Source organism: Aptenodytes patagonicus, chromosome 4 (assembly GCF_965638725.1).
Source record: "Aptenodytes patagonicus chromosome 4, bAptPat1.pri.cur, whole genome shotgun sequence".
Lineage (NCBI taxonomy): Eukaryota > Metazoa > Chordata > Aves > Sphenisciformes > Spheniscidae > Aptenodytes > Aptenodytes patagonicus.
This window is the reverse complement of record NC_134952.1, coordinates 56396876-56423054: the sequence shown is the minus strand read 5'-3', so window position 1 is coordinate 56423054 and position 26179 is coordinate 56396876. Positions and strand designations below refer to the sequence as shown.

At 39.7% G+C, this 26179-nt stretch overlaps 1 protein-coding gene across 5 annotated transcripts in view; it reads right to left on the bottom strand.

Annotated features, from left to right (window-relative positions):
* RAP1GDS1 (Rap1 GTPase-GDP dissociation stimulator 1) overlaps positions 1-26179 on the bottom strand; it is a 108049-nt gene that overhangs the window by 70038 nt on the left and 11832 nt on the right. The gene's annotated exons all lie outside the window — the stretch shown is intronic.

Genomic DNA, 26179 nt, shown 5'->3' with positions numbered 1-26179 from the left:
TTGAGTGCTAATTCAGTTTCCATGCCAACTCTGTCAGTAAGCAGAAAGTATTACTCAAAACAAATAATGTTAAATAGTCTCTAGCTGTCTCTTGTTCCCCAGTGACTAATCAAAAAGCCTTGACCCAAGCCCTACAGAACCGTAGGTACAGTTTCTTTGCAATGCATCACTGTTATCTTCTGAGCCTGAAAGGCAGCCAGTGCTGCCTTAGAGCTTCACACCAGTGTAGGAAGCCCCCTTCATAGGCGAGTTGGCAGCTGCTGTGCTTTGCCTCCTCTTCACTTGCCCACATATGGGATGGTGCAAAGGAAAGGAGGCATGGCAAGAACTTCCCTTTATTTGTCTTTGAGGCACTGGCTGCCCAGTGGAGACTCAGCAGGCATCCCACGAAGTGGGTGGCATCTCACTCCTCCTGGAGCTGCTCTGCTTCTCAGCCAAAGCTGTGGCTTTTGTCCTACCTCCATTTTTTATTAGGATATGCTTTTGTAGCCCAATAGGTAAAGATAAGATGCTTCATTTTTGAAGTGCTCAGTATTTAGGTAAGAAATTCATCATGAAATTGTTTATCAGGCAGTTAGTTTGTCTATTCAGTAATGAGCTTGTTCTTAGCTACACTATAGCCAGGAATCCCATTACTCCTAAATGCAGAGAGCCAGCAGCATGCAGGCAACTCTGTAAAAGCCTTTGGGGCAGCTGCACTTGGTTGCGCTCCTTGAGATCTCAAACCTGCCTCCCTACCACCTCTCTTCACTATGCTGAACTGACACCTCCTGGAACAAGCTACCAAGAAAAAAAAAAAAAAGATTTATCATTTTCCCTTGTACTGACTTATGTTACTGTCTAGCAGGCTTACTGCAGCACATATATTGAATGACACTTAACCAACAGTAGAGCTGAACATGCACTGAAAGTCTCATTGCTTAAATAAATTATTCAGGAAATATCACTGGAATTTGTCAAAAGACACAGGTGGCAGGGTACCCAATGACCGCTTCACCTCCGCTTACAGTTTCCTCACCCACCTTCCTCATATTACTCTCTTCAGTTTTCCGCTAATACAGCACTAATTCTCTTCCATCCTACAGGCATTTCATCTCCCTGTACACTCACACACTTAGCTTTGAATGTAGCAACCATTTATAGTAAGAGGACTAAATCTACTATATATATAAAAAACATATATTCCCACAATCTGGGGAAGAAGAAAATGCATAGGTAAGAAATTCACCTTCACACCAGATTTTGCAGACTATGGAGAGAGGCTATTGTTATCGGACAACACACTCAGACTTTACTTCTCTCTTATAGCCTCTTCCACCCTGCATGTGCTCAATAACTCACAAGTTCCCACTTATTATTTCATTTTACTGTGCAAAGAGATGAGTGTTTTACCTCAAATACTTGCAATTTTTTCCACTCTGTGCCACATCAGAACCTGCAATAGAGTTAGGAAGGTCTCCCTAGTCTTTTTTGCTGCCTCCCCTTTCTGCTTTTTCTGGGGTAAGCCCACTATTTTAATACTATACAGTTACATATGATATGCAGAATGATGCATTTTGGGCAAAATTTTCAAATGTGACTATCCAAATATTTCATTCCCTAGGACAAACAACTCAATTTTTCATGGTACCGAGCACGTGCACATCCCACTGACATACATGGACATTTAACTTCAACTTTAGACACACACTTCAAGAATCAATGGATACGTGTGGCAATGGTATGCCATGTTACTTTTAAAATGTCTTACGAAACTATATTGTAATATGTGCCAAATTTCACTAGATATGACTGAATACTCTAAGTACTTTTAAAATAACAGAAATTAAATTAGAAACCATATGCATAAAGTATGTTTCTAAAATAAATTACAGTAATCCTTGATTTTCTAACAAGCCTACAACTCTAAACTTATTGCAGCTTGAAACTTACTCCTTCTGTGCAAAAGAAGAAAACGTAAGTAGGAATAATGTAGAAACAACAGACCTCTTGGCACAATGTCAGAAGGCCACGAGAACAGAGGAAAAAAACACCCTTCAGGAAAGACTTTATTTGCCCACTTTGATTCTTTCTGTCAAAGCCGGTCTCCTTTCTAAACAGAGTCAATACCTTGAAAGACACATTTACTTCTGAAACCTGAGAATCTTGAGCCTATGCAAATACATCTTAAACAGATTCAGAGGTTATCTTTTTTTTTTTCTTTTGCTGTTCTGAAAAGAACAAAACCTTACAGTTTGAGATGACACTGACAGGGATATTCAGAGAGGAAGGGCTGTAGTGTTCCAGTGGGCTTTCACCATATAATCACACAAGGCTTCCTGACTTCTGCAGTTTCACAGTTGCCCTGAACCTGTCATTTAGTGAAGAAGCTGCAGATGCTTGTCTTCCATGTACAAAACCCCTGTTGTTTTCCTGTGATCATCTCCTGCTTACCTTTCTGTCTCTTCCTCTCTTTCTATAGAAGCTGTTTCCAGTAGGCTTGTTACTGCATAGGCTGATCATATTCTCAGGGATAAAAACCCGTGGGATAAAAACAACATAAGGAATCTTTTTGGCTGAGTGTCAGGGAAACATGAATAAGTAGATTTTGTCAATATGCAGTCATGTGAAAGCTCACGTTAGTTGGGAAGCTCTAAGGGGGCAAGATCAGCATGGTAAAGGTAAAAATAAGGCTAGTAATGTTCCCTATGGCACAGCTGCTCAGCACTCTGGTACCAGGTCATGAGTTTGTGAGGCATCAAGTCAGAAGTTTAACAGAAGTATCAACTATTTTGTTGATGACCCCAAGCACAGGGAGTCGCTCATACTTACACCTGGCTTACTGGATTGCTTTCAGAACATTTAGTTCTCTTATCTGGACAGAAAGCCCTGAATCCCACAGACCTTAATCCCATATATCCTAACGGTACAAACTGGTAGGTCAGGAAGTGGAGCCTGGCAAGAGCTGTCAGACCTGTCTGGCCCATTCCACCTACTGTTGCATTTGTTTTCGCCTGATAACTACTCCTGCACAAACACTCATAAAAATGAGGTGGTTTAAATACTATAGTAGGCCATGGTGCTTTTGGCGGCACAGCATTACTACTATCTCTTGCAAACTTTTGCTATCTCTTGCACAGGCATTTTTACAGAGAAAAATAGTCAGAAACTAACATAAGTGAATGCTTTAATATTCCATTTCATAGAATCATAGAATCATTGAGGTTGGAAAAGACCTCTAAGATCATCGAGTCCAACCGTCAACCCAACACCACCATGCCCACTAAACCATGTCCCTAAGCGCCTCATCTACACGTCTTTTAAATACCTCCAGGGATGGGGACTCCACCACTTCCTTGGGCAGCCTGTTCCAATGTTTCACCACTCCTTCAGTAAAGAAATTTTTCCTTACATCCAATCTAAACCTCCCCTGGCGCAACTTGAGGCCATTTCCTCTCGTCCTATCGCTTGTTACTTCGGAGAAAAGACCAACACCCACCTCGCTACAACCTCCTTTCAGGTAGTTGTAGAGAGCGATGAGGTCTCCCCTCAGCCTCCTTTTTTCCAGGCTGAACAACCCCAGTTCCCTCAGCCGCTCCTCATAAGACTTGTTCTCCAGACCCCTCACCAGCCTCGTTGCACTTCTCTGGACACGCTCCAGCACCTCAACGTCCTTCTTGTAGTGAGGGGCCCAAAACTCAACACAGTATTCGAGGTGCGGCCTCACCAGGGCCGAGTACAGGGGCACGATCACTTCCCTACTCCTACTGGCCACACTATTTCTGATACAGGCCAGGATGCCATTGGCCTTCTTGGCCGCCTGGGCACACTGCCGGCTCATGTCCAGCTGGCTGTCGACCAACACCCCCAGGTCCTTTTCCCACAGGCAGCTTTCCAGCCACTCTTCCCCAAGCCTGTAGCGCTGCCTGGGGTTGTTGTGGCCGAAGTGCAGGACCCGGCACTTGGCCTTGTTGAACCTCATACAGTTGGCCTGGGCCCATCGATCCAGCCTGTCCAGGTCCCTCTGCAGAGCCTTCCTACCCTCGAGCAGATCAACACTCCCACCCAACTTGGTGTCGTCTGCAAACTTACTGAGGGTGCACTCAATCCCCTCATCCAGATCATCAATAAAGATATTAAACAAGACCGGCCCCAGTACTGAGCCCTGGGGAACACCGCTCGTGACCGGCCGCCAACTGGATGTAACTCCATTCACCACAACTCTCTGGGCCCGGCCATCCAGCCAGTTTTTGACCCAGCGCAGAGTCCACCTGTCTAAGCCGTGAGCCGCCAGCTTCTCGAGGAGAATGCTGTGGGAGACGGTGTCAAAGGCCTTGCTGAAGTCCAGGTAGACCACATCCACAGCCTTTCCCTCATCCACTAGGCGGGTCACCTGGTCATAGAAGGAGATCAGGTTGGTCAAGCAGGACCTGCCTTTCATGAATCCGTGCTGGCTAGGCCTGATGCCCTGGTTGTCCCACTCATGCCTTGTGAGCGCCCTCAAGATGAGCCGCTCCATAATCTTCCCCGGCACCGAGGTCAGGCTGACAGGCCTGTAGTTCCCCGGATCCTCCTTCCGGCCCTTCTTGTGGATGGGCGTCACATTTCACTGTACCCTTTTTTCTGAGAGCTTTTCTGTGTCTCATTCCTATTTTCAATCACTAATTTGTTTTATACAGAAGAACTGTTCTTTCATCTTGTAAAAATTTGGTAGTTGATCAACCTTGTTTAGCATCAGGGCCACAGGAATGCTGGCTAGACTGCAAATAGTTTTACAAGGTACCCCATAGTGTATCTACGGATGCAGCTTCTGTGGACAAGAACCAACTTGCTCATTTTGCCTTGAGTTCACAGCATCTTCATCCAAACCACAGAAAAAGTTAAGGTACACAAAAAAGCCATCTTCTAAGACTGACGTTAAAAAAATTATTTAGAAAGTTTTAGCTGAGTATTTAGATGTCCAGCTTTTGTCTGGACAGTTTATTTTTATGTATTTTGTGATCTTTTTTCAGTATATTTTCTTTAAAAATGAGACTTTGTTTGAACATACTCCCATTTCCTGTATCTTTTGATTGACACCTAGTATACTGTTGTTATTGCAGGGACTATTACATTACACATGCAACTTAAAAGATAAGGAATTCAAAATTAATAGATATTGAAATGTTGATCCTGAAGCTGGCTGCCTGAAGAGTAGGCATATTTGGCCTGAATTACTTTTTGCAGCAAGAAGCCCAGCAACTGGCGAGATCTGTAGCATGCCTTTGGTCTTTAATGACCCCAGATGCCCCTTCCCCAAAGAAAACATAGAAGACGGGCCCAAAATTATCAGAGCCCATTAGTTTCCAGGACATTGAATAAGCTGGCAGGAATGCACAGGATGGGTCCTTCTTGAATCTACATAAGGAAAAGCTAAGATGCTTCCCCTTGGATACCTCGTCAGAAGATACCTAGTCCCATACAACAGTTTATCTACCTAGACATGCAAAATACCCAAAATATACAGTTTACTGAGGACAGAAGAACTTTGTCCTCATGTTTAGGCCATTGCCAAAAAATACTCCCTCCCCTCCTTTCTCTGCAGCAGCTGCCCTCACGTGCTCCCGAGTGTACAGTGTTTTCTGTCAAACCATCTAAATCTGTCATTAGAAATGACTTTTTGGTCTTAGCCCAGCCAGGAAATTTTGAAACTTGGCATCTGATCAGGAGGTAGATATATGCTGTCAGAGGCTGGTGGTAAAGAATTAATTTTTGATAGGTAATGCCAGGAGAAACTTCGCTGGCTATTGTCTCCTAAAAATAACAGAAGTAACAGTGCTCCTCTGGAGCACTGTGTCCAGTGTGACTCAATGGATTCCCACAGCATTTTACTCTTCTCAGGAATGACAAACAGATGAGCCTGGCCGAGAGTGGGTCCTTGTGAATGCGGTGTTTTACATACTGCCAGGACACAGCTGGGACAATCCCAATGTGAACCACATCTGATGTACTCACAGACTGGATTAGCAATTGCCTGGCACAGACAGAGATGGATCTGCATGTGCTACGTGAACCTGTGCTCCATCTTGCTTCTCTGCTACACAATGGCATTGCAGGCCAGAGCTGGGAGATGGAGGTGCTGGTCATCAAAGTAAGCTGTTGCCCTTTGTCCTTACCAGGCCCTCTTGTGCCTGGTTGCTGTAGAAATTTAGGCTACCTGAGAATTACAGACTCTGTGCCGCAGGCGTTGTTCAGCCAGCAATGTTAGAGAAGGATCTCCAGGCACAGAGAAATACGTCTCAGAAAGCTGACAAACAGGCACGAGTGTTGTGGCCATGCTGGTTATATCTGCAGGCTCTTTTCACTTAGCATCACTTGAGCAAGATGCTTTTGGCTGCACTGGTGCTCTTATACGTAAACTTTCCAAGCGACAACCTGGCATAGGATTCCTCTTTGGTCCTTAGAGATGCTCCTTCTGTGAGTTATGCCACCAGTGGAATGCGCAGTCTGAAAGCACCCCTGTTCCCTTGAGTTTCTGGAGAGACACAGCATCTCTCCAGGGCGCATGGGTGTAGCATGAGCTGCAGGGTGCTGGTTCTGCTCTGCTGCCCTGCAAGATGTGTGCTGGCAGCCTGGGACTATCCCCAGCAGGAGGTCATCTAAACTGCCTGAGGATGCACAACCGGGAGATCTGGTAAGGACAGACCAGACCAAATGGTCTATGACAATTCAAAGGTCAACAGCTTTGCTGGGAAACGAACAGGAAATAGAAAACTATTTTGCCACTGTAAAATGATTACTATGCACCCACATTTTTAACACTGAATGTAATTCTATGCACCTCATGCTGTAAATGACATGCTGCAGAACTAGAAAAGGCACAGATATGGCTGAGCAAAGGTAAGGAACAACTACTCCTCGAGAAGTTAAATAGGCAAGGACTCTTAATTTTGAAAAAAAGATGACTGAGGGTAAAAAATGATCTAGATGTATGGAATCATGAATAGAACTAAGGTAATGAAAAGAAAGCTACTATTTACTGTTTCTCCTAACACAACAACTAGACTACCAAAATGAAATTATCAAGTAACAAACTTAAAGAGCAGAAAGTATATTTTCACACCACATGTAATTAAACTGTGGAACTGTTAAGAGGCTGGAACTATAAACAGATTAATTTAATTTAGTCAATTAGAAAAAAATCATGAGGAAACTAAAGCCCATGCATGGCTATTAATACTATGATATGCATAAAACTTCTGGATTAGGAAGTTCTTAAACATCAGGTTACTGGAAGTTGGGAGAATACCGCCGTGTACTTGCCCATCTCCTGTCCCTGCCCTGCCCAGTGTTTTCCCAGACATCAGCTACTGGTCATTCACTGTCAGAAATAGGACAACTGGGTGCACTGACTTTTGGCTACAGGTGGCTGTATGGCATTTGCATTGTCACATTGTGCCTCAGTGCTCTGGTTCACCAAGAAAAGAAGATGGCGAAACAAATCTCCCCAGATGTGTTTGGACTTTACTGGGCCATCTATTTGGATCCAGCAAGCTGGAAAAGATTTTGGGTTCTGTGGTTTCTCCACAGCCAGTATGGTAATTCCTGTGTTATCAGCTGCATCTTTGGTGCTGAACAGGTCCTGAGGCTGATCCTGGCCCTAAACCAGATTAACACTTAAATCCATGAATCCAGACTGTCCTGGTTTCAGCTGGGATAGAGTTAATTTTCTTCCTAGTAGCTGGTACAGTGCTGTCTTTTGGATTTAGGTTGAGAATAATGTTGATAGCAACAACGAAAGCATCAGTGTGTTAAGTAGCGCTTACACTAGTCAAGGACTTTTCAGCTTCTCATGCCCTGCCAGCGAGAAGCTGGGAGGGGGCACAGCCAGGACAGCTGACCCAAACTGGCCAAAGGGACATTCCATACCATGTGACGTCATGCTCAGTATATAAACGGGGTAGTTGGCCAGGGGGCAGCAACTGCTGCTTGGGAACTGGCTGGGCATTGGTCGGCGGGTGGTGAGCAATTGCATTGTGCGTCACTTATTTTGTGTACTCTTTTATTATTATTATTATTATTATTATTACTACTATTATTATTATTATTTTCCCTTCCTTTTCTGTCCTATTAAACTGTCTTTATCTCAACCCACAAATTTTACTTTTTTTTTTTCTGATTCTCTCCCTCATCCCACTGGGGCAGGGAGAGTAAGCGAACAGCTGTGTGGTGTTTAGCTGCCTACCAATTAAACCACAACACAGTCATCTTAATCAGGGAGGAACTTTTTTTTTTTCCTAACAGAAATCCTGCTTGTTTGTTTCTGTCCTATCACATTCATTGAGGTGGGTTAACTTTTTTTTTTCAGCTGATTTTTCTAGTTCTAGGGAAATACTGATAGACGATTAACTGCAGGGCTCCTGTTGCAACCTGCTTTTAACTTAGGTACATTTGCTCTACTTTTCTAGCATAGTAACTAATTTTAATGGGAGTGCCTATTTTTGTCAACAGTTCAGCTGCTTCATTCTTAAACACTTTCTGAATCTTAGATATATACCATCTGGTCTCAGAGACTTGTTACTCTTTCATTTATCCATTTGCTTCAGCATCTGTTCTTCTGACACCTCGATCTCTCATGGAGCTTCATTTTTATTACCTGAAAATACTGACACACTATGACTCATTGCCACCTGAGCAGTAAGCTACCTAATTATTTTTGGTAATTATCACGTCAGTCTATACATGCTAACAACTACTTAGTCAGTTTGTATTTAAAATCAGGATAGAAATCTAAACAAAGCAGCATCAGTGGGCATACAGTTCACTTGGACTCTCTTGCCAATGCAAAATTTTCTTTTTCCTGTAGAATTCTGGTTAATTTTAAGCAAAAAGAGTGGTGTGGTTTGGTGGTGTTTTGTTTTGTTTTTTTTTTAACTACTTCTGAACTCCCTCAATAACATGTCCGTAAGTAGAATTAAAAGGATCAACCCTAAAGATAACCAGAAACAGAGATTAGCTAAAATGACTTTTTTCTTGTTTTCTGTTTTGGGTTTTTTTGCCTTGGGGGAAATTGGAGATCTTTGAAAATAATTTTGCATATTATCTTTACTGTAGTCACAGATAAACAACAGATATTAATACAAACATATTTACACTCTTGCAAGGTATATTGATCTGTAGCTACTGTAACTGGTTTCTGCATGCTAATGATCCTTTCCCTATTACTTAAATCCCGAGTTGCAAAGGCTAGACAATAAGAATGACATTTCAGAAGATTTTGCAGAATCTTGGAAGATTTTTGTTCCTTTCCTAGGAAAATGTGGTACAGATTTAGGTATCTTTGTATTTCATAATTAAACACTGAAGATTTGGAATTATCTTAAGGTCCAAAGAAACTGATCAAAATTCAATGAAATCAACGTAGCAACTTTTACTGATTTACAAAAAGCCCTAAAAGGTCTTGCTTAAAACAGGTCCTAAAAGAAGGATGAAATAGATTTTTTCATAAGTAAAAAAGAAATATATTGTCTGATAAAGAGAATCTGTACTGGATGAATTTCATTTAAAAATCAGCTAATGATAGAAAAAGTAATTATTTCAACTAAAGAAGACATATGGCTCTCATTTTATGGAAAGATCTTTTCTGGTACTCTATTACTAGGAGTAGTAGACAAAATCATGTACAAGATGGCTACCAATTTGTAAAGAATTACATTTAATTGACAGATAACTTCACATTTTATTTTCATATAGTTTATTTTCTCCAGATGCCTGATCTTCACTGAGCCATATTACGAAAACCCAGGAGCCATGCAGAGCGTAACAGAAAATACTAATTGGGACTTCTGATAAACAAAAGCCTTTTAAATTCTCACTGGGTCCTTAGTGAGCGAGAAACACAACATTGTCTGCAATCAAAACTGAATCCACTTTAGTGGCTTTATTCAATGCTCCGTTATAAAACTGATAAAACAGGCATCTTACCTTCTTTATTATCCTAAGCGATGTATTGTATCAAGATTAGTCAAATTTCAGAGAAAAATGGTTTGGGTGCTGAATGGAAGAAAAATGTCTTATTGTCTCTCCCCTAAGTAATACATAAATTTCCTCTGTGTCCTCTGGTTTAATTCTCACATGTTCATATTACTTTTTTTGTAAATATATTAATTTCATAAATTCATGCATATCACAGTTAATTTCTTCAGAGTCACCCTACTTGCCCTTTTCCCTTACTTTTTAGAAAGCTTTTTTAAAGACAATCTTTAAGTGATTTCTCGCTCCAGATTACTATTCAGGGTACTTGCATTTCTGGAAAGCAGCATCAGAATTTTGAATATAGAGGAAAATCAAAGTTCATTGCAGCAATTTTCCCATATGGGAAAAAGGCTAAGACAGGGCAGGGCACCTGTCCTGTGCCCTTACGAAACAGAAATGTCCTTCGACGCTTTAGCTACTGCCAGCAGTAACACAGAAAGAAAAGCTGCAAGACAGTCAAAAGCCTAACTTTAGCATCTTGGGAGTTTGCACAGTTCTTATCTGCCCACTTAAGTTACATGGAGTCTCTAAACATCTTTCAAGGAAATCTGTACAGGTAATGTAGCGCATAAGTTCCAATCTTCCTAACCTTCCTACTATACATTAAAACAAGTACCAACTCATCTCCTTGGTGAGGGGATCACACCATCAATAGAAATAACAGCTCAGGCACAGATGTATGTCAAAAACAAAAGAAAATTATAAAATGTATATCACAACCTAAGCCTTCAAATAGCGAGTCCTGGTAAAGCTCAACTTTTTTATATCCTGAGAATATAGCTAATGCAGGAGACAAATATCTGTGTATCACGGTGTATATGGATTTTTCTTACTCTGTGTAACTGGCTAACAAAAACACAATGTTATTTAACAGATAAAATGTTCTCACATTGACAGACTGTGTCAAAACCTATGCTACTAGCCAAGCTGTGTAGAAGCACTAAGGTTGGGGCACTGCTGTCTCTAGACAAATGGACTGAACACATTATTTAGAAAAAGAAGGGAAACACACAATTAAGGATGTTAAATCACGTTCTTTAAGCGCACCATTGTGCACCTCTGCTTGCTGGGCATGATGGGTGTTACTCCTTCTTCCTCCTGCCTCCCATAGGTCTGATCTGTGGCAATATAATATGTGACAGCTCGTGAAGAATGCTTGGGAGCTGAAGCTTAGGCTGCAGGTATCCTTTCTTTCAGCACTGCTGGTGTCCCTATCAACCCCTGCTGAAGGACAAGAGAGTGGCCACCAAGAAGTAAGTAGGTTTCTTCCAGGATTTAAGCTACTACAGGCTGCAATGAACTGGCTTTATGAAAGAGCCAACCAGCTGGCCACTGTATGTAGCCACAGCACTCGGTTCACGAAAGACAGCAGCCTCTTTCTGTTGTCAACTAGATTCTGACTTCTTAGCCGAAACTATGGAAATGAATTGTTTGGTTTGGTGGCCTCCCACACCAGCTCCCAAGAACAGTTAAAATTATGCAATTCCCAGGTCGTCAATTATCACAATATTATCATGTGTTAGCTGGCATTTCTCTAAAGGCATTACTCTCAGTGAGTTGCAAATACCTGAGAATATCAGGTTTCGTTTCTCAATATACATTTTTTAGCCCTCATGTTTGGAAGAAAAACAACTTGAAAATATAAACTAGATATTACAAGAGTAAACAGAAACAACCCAAAGGCTTATCCTTTACAAAATAATGACTTTTTAAGCCAATCTCAATGATTTTCTTTGTTTTGCTCATTATTCATCATTCTCAAGTTTCATTGTTTGGTTTTTTTCCCCCAGTTATATTTGTCAGGGTTTCCTTAAGCTGGTTAGATTTAACCAAATACTATTACTAATGTAATCCCCCAAATAAGTAAAATACGTATCTGTGTAAAAGTTGCATGTATTCCATGTTATAAGATCTCCATAATTCTTGTATCTGAGAGGTAGGTGTGTATACACATACAAACACATATAGTATATATATACACACTACTGCAAAGAAAAAATTGCTAGTGATATCAGGTTGCATAGTCAAGTACTAAAACCACAGAAAGTTCCAGAATTCGATCAACCCACATATAGTCAACCCTGTAAAATATCTACCATACAATACAGTGCATGCCAAGATGTACACACGATGAATACTGTTTTTTCCAAGGGACCCCCACCTCTTTCAGGACAAATGTTCTGTCAAAGAACAGCTACTTAATGTCTTCTCTTATCCTCCCTGGCATGTGGTTCTAGTCTTATTTACCAGATACTATTAAAAAATCCTGTTCTGAAGGATTACTTCCTTTCTTATTGGCAATTATAAAGTTTCAAAGATATTAATGTGCTTGTTTTCACAGGGTATTTATAAGGTAAGATGGAATCAATATACTATATGAGTGAATAGGAGAACTGAAACACGGAAAATTTAAGGTTCAAAGTATGTGTGGTAATTTGGGGTTTCCAACATGAGATAGCTCCTGATTTTCAGGTTCCAGAGTTACTGCACATTCTGGGTTCCTTTGGAGTCTTCAGATGCAGATATGAATTATCCTCAGCACTTCTATAAAGCAGACCGCAACACATCACGGGTAGGTATGAAGAAAGCTTGAGATATGATAAGAGATTACCAGGGATATATTTGGTTTAAAAAAGTGCCTAACATATTTTCCCACAGGAACTGTGTGCCATGGGGACAGGAGGATCCAGTTCTTTGTGGGAACATTCAACTATTAACTGTTAGACCAATTCTTCTCTATACATGCCCACCCCTCCTTAATTTATGATATGGCTTCCAAGTACTGCAACATAAGAGGTAGGGTCCTTGAGGCAACAGGTGGTCTCCGTCACCAGATTATCCTGGATTACTGCCCACCCTATGCACAAAACCACAGGACCAAAATAGTCTCTTAAATGACTTCTGATACTTCAGACAATAGTCCAAACTTGTTTCTTGCTAATGCTAAAACAAAAACCCACCAAGCAAATGAAAATGGACAGCCTAAAGCAGACACTTGGCATAGAATATAGCTCTTCCTGAAGAGTCAATAAATGACTGAAACAGGATCTTGCAAATAAAGGGGTAACCTTAATAACAATCAATGCTATCATTCCCTACAATGATATATTACATATATATAGACAACCATAAAAAGCAGGAGTATGGAAAAGAAAAGCTTATGTGTGCATGTATGCACACACACACACACGCAACTAACAGGGCTTGCATCTCTTTACTGGCTCTTCCTTCCATTCGTGTTTGCTGTTTAATTATGTTCTTTTGTCCTCTTTCTTTTCCCTTCCTCTTCTGCCCCTCCAGATGTTTTCTGCCTGAAGCATTTTTAATCTAGCAAGCAAGAGAGACTTTGTCAAGTCAAGATAGCAAGAACAGAAAACAGGTGATAGAAAACAAACAGAAGAAAATTAATCTACAGAAATAGTACAGTCTAGAAACAGCACATTTAAAACTGTTAGCTCTCTCAGCTTAATCTTTTCTTTGGGATGATCTTTACCTATGCTACTGCGTATAACATTTTCTGACCGTACCTACTCTAAAAGTCTTGATCCTAATGTGATTCAAGTTAACTGACTACAGATGGCAAATGCTAATCTAGACATTACACAAACAAGGAAGAGGAAAACACTTTCCTAAAATGTTTTTGAATTTTCCTTTACATTATTTCCCTTGCTATATTAGAACAAACACTGATTTAATACATATATTATAATATTAGAACAAACACCGATTTTTTTTTTCCTTGCATAATTTAATGGGGCTCCCAATTCTCTATACTACTTCTAAGTTGTGTACAAAATATGGCTTGTTAAGCAACAAAGTAACACATATGTAATGCCAGAAGTTAGTCTGAATGGACATTTGCAGGATGCTATAATGCAGGACAGTGATTTAGATTTGAAGTATACATTCCTAATCTATATATTGGTCGAGGGAGGTGATTCTGCCCCTCTACTCTGCTCTGCTGAGACCCCACCTGGAGTACTGCATCCAGCTCCGAGCCCTCAGCATAAGAAAGACACGGACCTGTTGGAGCGGGTCCAGAGGAGGACCACAAAAATAACCAGGGGGATGGAACACCTCTCCTATGAAGAAAGGCTGAGAGAGTTGGGGTTATTCAGCCTGGAGAAGAGAAGGCTTCAGGGAGACCTTATTGCAGCCTTTCAGTCCTTAAAGGGGGCCTATAAGAAAGATGGGGACAAACTTTTTAGCAGGGCCTGTTGCGACAGGACAAGGGGGAAGGGCTTTAAACTAAAGGGGGGTAGACTTAGACTAGATCTAAGGAAGAAATTTTTTACGCTGAGGGTGGTGAAGCACTGGCACAGGTTGCCCAGAGAGGTGGTGGATGCCCCATCCCTGGAAACATTCCAGGTCAGGTTGGACAGGGCTCTGAGCAACCTGATCTAGCTGAAGATGTCCCTGCCCACGGCAGGGGGGTTGGACTAGATGACCTTTAAAGGTCCCTTCCAACCCAAACTATTCTATGATTCTATAATAAGGTTAATCTACTGTTAGCTTTTTCAACGAACAAGTTAAAATTACTTTTTCCTCTTGTAATGATACCGGGCCTATCATCATCTCCTACATGAAAGGTATAAACTGGGGCTTTAATATAAATGAATGAATGAAAATCAGGCAATACAAGGTTGCGGATACAAAGTTCCAGGACTGGCAACAGTACTGAAAAAGAAGCTGAGAAAAACTCTCCATGACTTCAACAAGCTCTGGATCTGGTCTTCGGCCTACACTATGCAAGTAAGTACATATAAATTATACAATATAAGTCCACAGTACAATATCTGTCATAACTATACTTATGCTACCAGTTTGAGTTATTGAACAAATATGGGATCTGATTCTGTACAAAGCCCTCAGGCTCATCTTTCACCAGCAACAGTGAGAATTTTGCCTGAATAAGATACCCAGGCTCAAAATTAGTACTGTTAACTCTAATTGTGTGTCACATCAGTGTTCTTCGTGAAGCCTCAGGTAAGTCAGATGTTATGAAATACTAATCTGGAACACAGCAGGTTTCTAGCTATCATGAGTTCCCTGAAAACCTTGAATATGGAAAGGAAGCACTTAAAAGGCAGAGGGCAAACAATGAGTCCACAGTGTGTTACAGATTTTGTTTCTTTGCTTCTTAAGCTGTCTGGTTTGAAGGTCATCCTGCGATTTACCAGAGACAATGGAGATTTTCAGTTTTCAGGTATTTCTTACTGACAATAAACCCATGATGATGCTAGAAAAGGAGGATTCACATAAATTCACGTGGTTTTGTATGTTTACCAGAGTCCTTAAATGGAAATCTGACATCACTACTGTCAGTGGTTATTGATGTCAGAAGTCAAGGTTATTTTAATACTTAAGATATTTTTTGTTCTCTCTTATAAAAATACATTCTTTAAGTCTGTTTATTGAAAAGCCTGTTTCTAAATTCTACTTTTAATACGACCACTAATTGTGTATATAAAACCACCTTTTTAAAATTCACTAAAAAGTTGTGATATTTAAATTACCATACATCTTGTATATCTTTTGTTACCCACCTTACAGAAATGGCAACCTCTGAAGCAGTCAACATCTTTGCATTAAGGGAAGGTACATGTGTAATTTTGTGTAGTAGGAAAAAATATCAAGCTTTCTGACACATTCTCTACAAGCGTTTCAAATATAGTATGTTAAGAAACAAACTCTCAGCCCTTGTCCTGTTGAGTGTTAATAAAATTCCATCTGGTCACTTAGGAGCTGTGCCAACATTACCACACAAAGAGCCTTTGGGTCGTTTGAATATTCAAGAGTCATTTGACAGCTTTTTTATTTACCTTTTTTTTTTTTGTCAAATATGCACCTAATAGTGTACAGATGGCTAGGTTCTAACAAGTTTACTTGCATGTAAACTTGAAACTAACCTTGAAAGTAAACTGCTGAGGTTTTGCTTTGGGTTGTTGCTTGGGTTTATATACTTCTTCTAACATTTAGGATTGTTCAATCTACTGCTGCTCCAAGTTCCTTATTAGGCAAATACAAAGTGAAAGTGAAAACCTGGTGCACAGTTGTTCTAAAACTGCAAACATAGTAAGAATCTGCTCAGCCTGCACAGGGCCAATGGAATGGGAGTAGGTACAGGGAGTTAAAGTCACAGTAGATAGCAAGTTAAAGAAGTGTTCAGTGACAAAAATCTTCACAGGGGAAACAAATCTCAAGAATCACTCTGAGCAATGAGAGAGATTTCAGCAACAGATGGGTACTATGTTCAGTATATATTAAGTATGTATCTTTTAGTGCCAGAATCAGTTACAGATTTATTCTCTAGTCACTGTATTTAATAGAGAAAAATAAATTCCACACTGTAATTTATATTCAAATTTGCCTTGGAAAACCAAAATTAATTTGCCAAAAAACCCCACCCCCAATTAAAAAAAAATGTTCTGAGTGACCTGATCTAGCTTCAAACTCAGCCCAGCTTGGCGCAGGAAGTTGTCTTAGGTGACTTCTGATGTCCCTAACAACTTAATTTTTTGTGTGATGCTATGAGTCTACCAGGTAAGGTTGTATACATCATAAACATACAGCACTGAATTGCTTGGCTTGGTCTATAGCCTTCAAAGCAAAACAGCTACTAAAATAATCATAGTAACAGCCAAATTATCAGGGAGGATTCACAACATTGCAAGACTGTCAGAGGTAATCTAGGTGATCCATTTCTGCACTATACTGAGTTAAAAGAGACAGGTAAAACAATACTGAATGCTCCACCAGAGTCGCAGCCAGAGGACCAATTGTCTGGGATGTGAGAAATACACAGTGAGACAGAAATGCTCTTTCAGGTATAAGAAATGGTTTAGCAACACTCCATCCTCATTCCTATCCTTCAACACCTTTTAACTGAATCAAGTATAAAATCTGTAAATTAATAGGATTCATTTAGATCTTAAATCTCTGTAGGATAAGCACTCAGAAGATAGATAAGGGCCTGATTCTGCCACTACTTATCTGCGAGTAACTTCTTCATTCTTACTGGAGTATTTTTGTAAGTAGTCTTCCACGTGTGCATAAACACTTTGAGGTCCTAACATGTAATGAGATGCTAAAGGGAATAAAACTGTAAAAATATAGACTGTTTTTACTGTTGTTTTAATTAATTTGTGGGCAATTCAACAAAATGGAGTTTTGGAAAGGATTTGAATAGAAAGATCTTTGCTTTGACATTCTCTTTCAACTCCTGGCTGTGGACTTAATTAAAACTAGCTACTCCAATATTCAAAGCCATAACATATATGATTAGGACCCAAAGAGCAATCTACTACAGAAAATAAAATAGGCCTAAGCAGTGGAAAAACAGTGACTAATCTAGGAAAAGCTGTGAAGCTTTAAGGAAAGGCTATAAAAGACCTATTAACAGAACATAATGATGTTTCCACATGTTCTACTATTACTCACTTAGTGCTACATTTTTAAAGGTATCTTGGCAGATTAAATGAAGTTGTCATTGAAAATTAACAATTTATGTAATCTGCTTTTGTACTTCTGGTCTGAAATCTTAAATTTTTATCAATTAATAACTTTTCTTTGTTTGGCTACTGCCTTTTTGCATGTGATTATGGGATACAAATTGCTGTACCTGCCTGCAAATGCATACCATTCTAGAAGGAAGTCTGGACCTTGAGCACCTTTCTGAATGGTAAGCCCTTTAAAAACTCTTAAAATATGGAGAGTTGAATTTCCCAGTCCTTTTCCAAGCTAACAAATTGTTTTGTTTACTGGATCTTCAAGCAGCTAGTTTTAAATTCAAGGTTGATCAGAGCACTGTTAGCAACCCATTTTCTCCTGGTCCAGCTATTGACTTGAGTTTCGCCATGGCAGTTGCTACCATGGTGTCCTGTGCTGACAGAGTTCCCTTAGCATGTTAGCTCTGTGGGAAACCTCTGACGCCTGACACAGAACGTAACACTAGACATTGAAAGACTGAGAGCTCACACAACGCACTTCAACGAAACCTCAGCAAGGAAAGTAAATATTTACCCTGATATAATTATAAAGGTCACATTGTATTCTATTCTTTTACATTTTATATAGAGATATAAATATAAAATAATACATCTATCACTGGTAAAATAAAGCTTAAAAACAAATGAAAAAGAGTGTCATAATTGAAATTAGCTTAGCTGTTCCTAATTAAAAAGACATAAGACATTCTGTTATGCAACAACACTCATGCAAGTTCAATTTTCTTTCTTGACAACAAGACACATATCCTAAACCAGCTGATCTAGTACACTTGTCCCCGCAGTTATCTTTTTATGGAAGCATGCAGTTTTCCCCCAATTTTCTATCCCAGCAGAAGGTTGAGAGTTGCAGCCTCTGCATCTTGTCAGACTGGGGGACTTCACAATGATTTCCCAAAGGCCACATATTCCTTAGATTTGAAGTCTTAACAGTGGTTTATGCTGTTCTCCAGAGAACTTTCAAAATTTGCTTTTAATTTGTTTTTATTTAATTTTCCCCCAAATTACAAAAAAAATCACTACTTTTAATTACAAGCTACATGATAATTACAAAATATGCATGAAAGCTTTCAGCCCTGAAAATACACTGTTTGAATTTGATGAGTGTGTGCAAACAAGTTCATAATGGAAGTGACCTGCCATTTGTGCTATTGTTTGGTTTTCAGTGAAAGTTTGTTAGAAAGAGATTGGTTGCAAATCTAATAAGTGACTCTAAACCCCTTTATTTACAAACGTCTTACAATTAAAAATTCATATGGTGGTAAGTACTTGTTTGCCTGTATTCTCCTACTAAAGTTACTCTCAGCAAAACATTTTTGTCCCAAGGAAGGGAGGGAAAGACTATTATGTAAGAATATGCCTTTCCTCCTGAAAACACAATTGTTAAAACCTGTAATTCAAAAATTTCCTTTAAGCACAGAAGGACTGATAGAAGTGTGACAGTCTCCTCATGCCTTGGAGAAAAAGGCTTTTAATATTCTCTAATGTCAATGAAGGATACAAAGGAAATTAAGTCAATCCTGGAAAGCACTGCTTCTTGGCTGGTGAGATTGTCTGATGCCACTAGTCCTTCAATTTAGCAGTTTAGCACAAATTACTAAGGTGGCCCCAAATCAACAATATGCACTTTGTAGGCAGATTGTGGTGCCCACATATTCTAAATTGAAGACTGGGTTGTCAGTATCATTTGTCTATAAGCTTTTAGGGCCAAAATGTACTCTAGGTTTGTTTTTAAAGGTATCATGTACTGTCTTAAACCTGGTGTTACTAAGATTAGTAGACATCTGTGGTTAATCCCTCTAGTGATAAATATTTACCTATTAATGCAGTTATTTGTTCTCACTTAAGAATGCATAGGATGTAGAGCATCAATAAAAACACTGCAGCAATAGGATCAGCTCAGATGCTCTCTAGAGGAAAAGGATTCAACTGAGTTTTCATATAAGACTGACATAAAACTGCATAATCAGATGGCAAAATTAAAATGGTGCACAAAATGCTTAATATAACCCTATTTTAAAGAAAGATTTTCACAAAACCTACTAGTATTCTGCATGACTGCTGCAGTTATAAGTGATCATTAACCTCTGCACAGCATTTAAGAGCTTTATTTAATAAAAATTATACAACAGTGACAGTGCAGTAAACATGGTACTGATGTTCTAAGGCAGCACATTACAGTACGTATGCACAGCTGGGTAAATCATAATCCAAATGTTATAGGCCTCAAGTATTACTTCAAACCACTACGATGAACATTTGGATGAGTGAGAAGATGCAATATGTATCCACTGAAAATATGTTTTTGGAGAGAAAAAACCTGACAGTGCAAATCAGGGGAAAAAATCTCCAAAAGAAAAGGCTACTTATGTCTTAAATCTCATGGCTCTTAATTAAACTATTAATCCCCCATTCTGGAATCAACTGTGTTTGGACAACATCCCAAAAACAAGTGAAATGCTCCCAAGACACATGTATTTGTAGGAAGCTCAATAAAAAAGGCAACCAAGATTTTTTTTTTTCCCCAAAAAGAAATATATTTTTAAAAGACAAAAGATTTCTGCAAAACGCCACTTGTTACATTAAATTGCAAGTCATTTGTTTCCCCCATGAGCAGGATCTGAGTGTGCTCCAAAGTGGAGGAGTGCTTTGCTTTCACTGCTTAATAACCATCTCTCAGACTAAGTAAAGAGTCATATTGACAGAAACTGAAAGGAGTCAGGCTCTGCATACAACCTGCAGGTCTCAAGAATGAAGGGCAGAGCTAATAGCAGATGGGGAGGACAAACAAGTCCTTGGAATGTGTTTCACAAGGGATGCAAGGTCCTGTGACAACTGGATACAGTTGCAAATGTTATGGCCCCCAAATCAAGAGCGTCCACTGTACTCTCAAAGACATTTATCTCTCTGATGACCAAGCAGATTTTGACTTACCCTTAAATCACAGGGGAGAAAAAAAAAAAATCAGGTTTATACAGAGATATGACTCTAGGTAGCCTACTTCTCATGGTCCCATTCACCTGCCACCAAATTCTGGAGAAATTTAACCTTTCTTCCTTTGAATTTCCACATGCATTCAGCTTAAGCCCAAATCCAGAACTCCCCTAGTTCAGGCAGCTTAATAACCAAATTCATGTATTAGCCCTATCAGGATCTCTGAGGGAGCGACTCTTCTTGGCCCTTCTTCGAATGTGCCCCGTACACACAGGCAACATAGGAATTCTTGGAGAAAGGCACTAGCATCCAACAGAAAGCAGATGGCAAAAATGTGAAAGTGCCTTCTGCACCATCAGCCTAAACATGAAAATAAACCAAATGCTATCCTCTACCTTAAAGGATTTAAACACAATTTCCCAGAAACACACTCAAATCAGATTTTTTGTATTTTTCATGTGAGGACTGAAACACCTTCTACCTCTTCTGTTGAGATATTATATTAAGCAGTCATTGCATAAAACAAATGAGCAGTCACAGGAAAAAGTGCTGGAACTAAACACCTCCACCTTTTAAAAAACATGTCTTGACTAATAGGCTATGAACGCATACCACTATTAGGCCTGGTTTCCTGGTCTGTTTGAGGGCACAGCTTCAATTTCAGGCAGAGAAAAAGCCTGGATTATTGTTTTTCCTGCGTAAACATGTGCCTATCCCAAGGAAGGTGAAGGTGGTAACCCAGTTGTGCCTCTTCCTCCATTCACATTTGAAAAGAAGGAGGAATGAAGGTTCAGACTTTGACAGAAAAGGTGCAGGCCTCTAAGAAATAATTCCAGGCCCTGGGCTTAAGGCAGAAATTATGCTGATCAGAAAATGGTACGCATATTAATTATGGGTGGTTTCCTGCTGAGCTCAGTAGTTGATCCTACTCTGAACTCTTCAGGCACTGTTTATTCAGAGAGCTGAAACTCCTGGCTCAGGTTTCTGAATGCCACACTGGGAACCAGCACCTAAAATCCAGAGCATATGTGTAATGCAGTCTGTCCCTAATCACACGTCTACAGAGGAACTTCCACTGCATAAGTATTTCAAGATATTCATGTTATTTATTTTATGCCACTTTCAATCATTGTCTCAGAGAAGTGTATCACTGTTAACTGCAGTTGTGCTGTTACACTGGTCTATAATGTCAGTAAACTACCAACATAGACAGACTCTTAGACGGGCTGAGCTACTGATGGAGTGCCAGTCCTTTTGCCATCAGGGCTGAAAGATGCAGTGATACTTCAGAAGGCAGAGATGCAGAGAAGTCAAAACGCAGCACAATTTTCTGAGAGGTGATTTCCTGACCAGCTCCTGCATGTAACAAGGATGCTGCAGCCTTTAGCATAACTCAGTGCACTGAAGAGTTATTTATGGACTGCTTGACAGTCAAGAGACTAAGAATCTTTGCAACAGTCTGTCAATAGTCTGAAAAACTCCAACAATGTGCCTGAGCCCATCCTCCACTAGGCATCTTGCACCAACACGAAGGAACAGCACAGTCCTCTCTATATTTTATGTTTATAGTGTTTGCGCCAAGGAAATTCCTCTCGGTCAGCATATATAACTCCCACAGATGCCAGCCACAAAGGGACCACAGTTGAGGAAAGAATCTCTCCTATTAAGTTTTCCAATTATGTTTTTTCTGAAACTTTATTTTCTCAATTATAATTGGTCCCTTGAAAGTGAAAGGAAGGGGAAGTGGAGAAAAGAAGTTGTTCAGAAGTTGTCACACGTTACAGGGGGAAAGCTTAGAGACACATTTCATGGAGTAAATGTGTGGATTATGCACAAGCCAAAAGCTGCTGTCAATTTTAATTACTGTTGATATGCTGAGGTTTTAATGAAATGAGGAAAAGACCAGAATGCTTCTATATCAGCAGGCATAGATCAGTGCAGCTTTGTTGCTGGCCATATTCCATTTACTTCCAGAAACTGCATAGAAGAATAAAAATTTTAAAAAGCATTATCAGGTTTAATATCCTTCCTCTCCATTTTTTTAACACACAAAAGCCTCATATGGACTGTTATTGAGGTAATATTAATTAATACAGTCAGCAATTGATCCTTAAAGCAGTATTTATGAGGAAAATTGCTAATATTTCAGCTATAAGCACAAGATAAGAAGTCGTCTTTCTCCTTCCTCGTGTCCCATGGAAATAGGCAGCTGGGTACAATGAGTAGTAGTTCGGTAACTGTTGGTAATTTCAAATCCCCTATAAATCCAGCAGATGACAGGACATGCATAGCTCCTTCTGTATCTCATCTAGACATCGGGCCTTCTCAGACTAAGCACTCCCCTATTCTATGTCAGCACTTTCCATGTGTAATCAGAGCTGGACTCCTCTAAGGAAAACATTACAGGAAGGCCCAGAGGGGGAGAACTAACAGACTCTACTAGCACTGAAGAATCTAAAACATCCCAGGAAATGCACATCTGTGCATTGCCACCCTTTTATACCGAAGTTTGTCTTCCCCGTGAGTAGGATCCACTGTGATAATCCCTTGAAAAACAGTGCAGTTATGTCCCACTAGAGAAGTATTAAATGCCTCTGCCAAAAGGAATTATTCTCTGATCTAGTTGAGCAGAAGTTTTGATTGTCCTATTTCAGGTCTACACCATAGGTGCTCTAGAGGGATAAAAATAGTGACAGATGCTACCAAATAACTCTGCTAGTGTAGACTCATCTATCTTGGAAAAGCTTCCTTTTGCTCCAGGTTGATAAAAATTTATTACCAAAGCTGGGGAAAAAAAAAATTAAAAAATAATAATACACAAGTAAAAGCACAATGTGTTGGGATAAATGAACCTAATTTAGGTAGGGGCTTTTACCTCTATAGTTAAGTCAGATATGGGCCATGACAGACAGACTGTGGCTATTACTAAACTGGGGGACTTGGGAGAGCTTCTAAGTACACGTTCTGGCTTGTCATATTCCATGTCAGAGAAAGCTCAAGGCATGCACTGTCCCCTGCTTAGCTGGAAAGGAAACAGGACACGTAGACAAGGTGGGAGCTATGGCATGCTCAGTAGGGCTCTCGTGAGAATGACTGGGAGATCTAGACCCAATGGTTTCCCATTAATTGCTCCTGCAAGTCAATCTCAATGCACTTCTCATCAGCTAAGTAATATAGCACAGAAAAAGCTGAAACCCCATTTAGGCTACACCTGAGAATCCATATTTCATCATCAGTGTGATTCTGCAGAATTAAGTCTGTTGGGTGTGTAAAAATTAAGGTTTATCATCTTCTACTTACTTGCATTAAATGATTGCCAGTAACTCATGCTCACTTGCAACTACAAATGCTAGTCTAACACTCCTAAACATTTTTTCAAGTTTACAGACTTTTTTAGTTTTCCTAGAGTCACAGATATGAAGTGTTTATCACTGCTTTACTTAGTATCAAGAAGTCAAATGTGAGTCTACACAGACCTATATGGACTGGTTAAACTGCAGATTTTGAGTACGCAGTTTGTGTTTGAAACCAGTATAAACTGAAGGTAGATATGTATTTGTAATCTTTTGCGAACAGCACTAAATTTGGGGGAACAGCTGGCATACCAAATGGCAATCCAGAGGCACCTTTCAGAAACCTGGGGACTGGATCAACAGAAGTCTCATGAAGTTCAACAAGGATAAGCGCCAAGTTCTGCAGCTAAGGCAGAATAACCCCAAGCATGAATGCAGGCTGGGAACACACTGTTGAAAAGACCCAGGTGTTAGAGTGGATGCCAAGTAAAATATGAGGCAGCAGCATGCTCTCAAGGTAAATAAGGCACACTGTATACTGGTTATATTGGGAGCGTGGCCAGCAGATCGAGGCTCTGCTTGATGCCTGGCAAGGATCTGTGTCCCCCAAAATTCTTTGTCTGGTTCTAGGTGTCCCAGATCAAGGAGGATATTGAGAAACTGGAGAGAGTCTAGGACAAGGGCTACCAAGATGGGCATGTGCCCACAACACTTGACATGTAAGAGGAGGTTAGGGGCTTCTTTAGTCTGGCAAAGAGGAGGCTAAGGGGGGTCTGCAGCTACCTGAAGGGACGTTACAAAGACTACGGAGGCTTCAAGTAGTAGCTAGACAAAGTCATAGTTGACCTGGTTCTAGTGTTGGCAACAGTCCTTATTCAAAATCCTTCCAAATGACAATTCCGTATTTCTTCTAAGATTCTGTGAATCTGTTCAAATTTCAGCTCAGAACACCTTCACTGTTTCTGCCACAGGGCTTATTACAGTACCTCCAAGTAGGACATGCTTATTACAGGTACATCTAAGTCTTGCTGTGTGACAGAAATGTAACTGCTTGGTCTTACTAAAAATTAGATGAGTACAGATTGGAAAAATCCTGATCTGACTATTTCTGCTATCTAACTCTCATGTAACAATCTTTTCCTTTTCTTTCCAAACAGGTAAATACCCTTTTGTTGTACAAAACATGTAGCAGTTTGGGGCTCAAGAAGAAAAATCCTCAAACACAGGTAAGAGAGGACTCCTTTGTATGTACAAAATTATTTACTTTCTCTTGCTAACATACTGTTAAATTTTATTGTGAGATTCTTATCTTGCATTTACTCAACAGTGTATGTATTTTTGGTAGTGCTTGAATTCCCACATATAAGACGACAGACTGTGATTGTAAAATATCATGGAGGCTAAGCCTTACTACTGGGAAAAAGCAACTTGTTGAGTATGAAAAATTATCTTGATTTGGTAAGTCCTTCATATTATTCCAGAAGGATCTGAGCACAATTTTGAAGCATAGAGAAGGTGGACACCCTTTCACTGTGGTCTTCAGTTGTAAAGGCAAACAAAAAGAGCTTGAATGAGCCTTGCTTTCTGTAGCATATTTTAATACTGAGGAAAGATTACTAATTATTTCTATCTCTGAAAAGAAAAAAAAAAGATTAAAAATGTGAATTCTCGTTCAAAAAATCTCAGCGTTTGTGAGATGACAGTGTACATGACACAAATGGAGCATAAGTACCACAGAGGCAATGTTGTGAACTGTTTACTAGTAGAACTACAAAAGTATATTAACTCTCCACATTCCTATTAAAACAAGCGGTTAGGAACTTCCCAGCCTATTAATTGTTAGGAGATGATAGGTATATAATGAAATAATTATCAAAATACCAAGAAACTTTACATTTTGAGGTGAATAAGGAGTTGTGGTCTGAACACAGGCCTTTGAAAATGCTGGTTTTAATTCTAGCTGTCATTATGACACCTTTTGCACCTCAATATCTCTTTTAATGATGCAGTGTCACACTAGAAAATGAAATTTTAGGAGCAAATGTTTTCACATATATCGAACCAATATCTCTTGCACAGTGTGCCTTTCATTTGTTAGGCTACTTGTTTACTTTCATGTTTCAGAGTTCAAGGTAAAAATCCAGTTTTCACTTATTTCCTATTTCCCTATCTGGGTCAATAGCAGCCTTCTGCAATACATTAACTTTAAATCCTGCATAAGAATGGGAGTAGAGAGGAAGACACCTTTTTACAACCTACTGTCTTAGTCTTGTTTTCACTTTTTTAAAGAAACAGACTGGGGGGAGAGGGCTAAATTTGAGTTTGGTTTTATTTCCCTGCTTCACTTTTCATGTAGTTAAACATAATACTAATCTTCACTCTCTCACTTAAAAGGCTATTTAGAGGAATTAATGTTTATAGATCCCTCTGAAGAGGATTTTTTTAATGATAGAG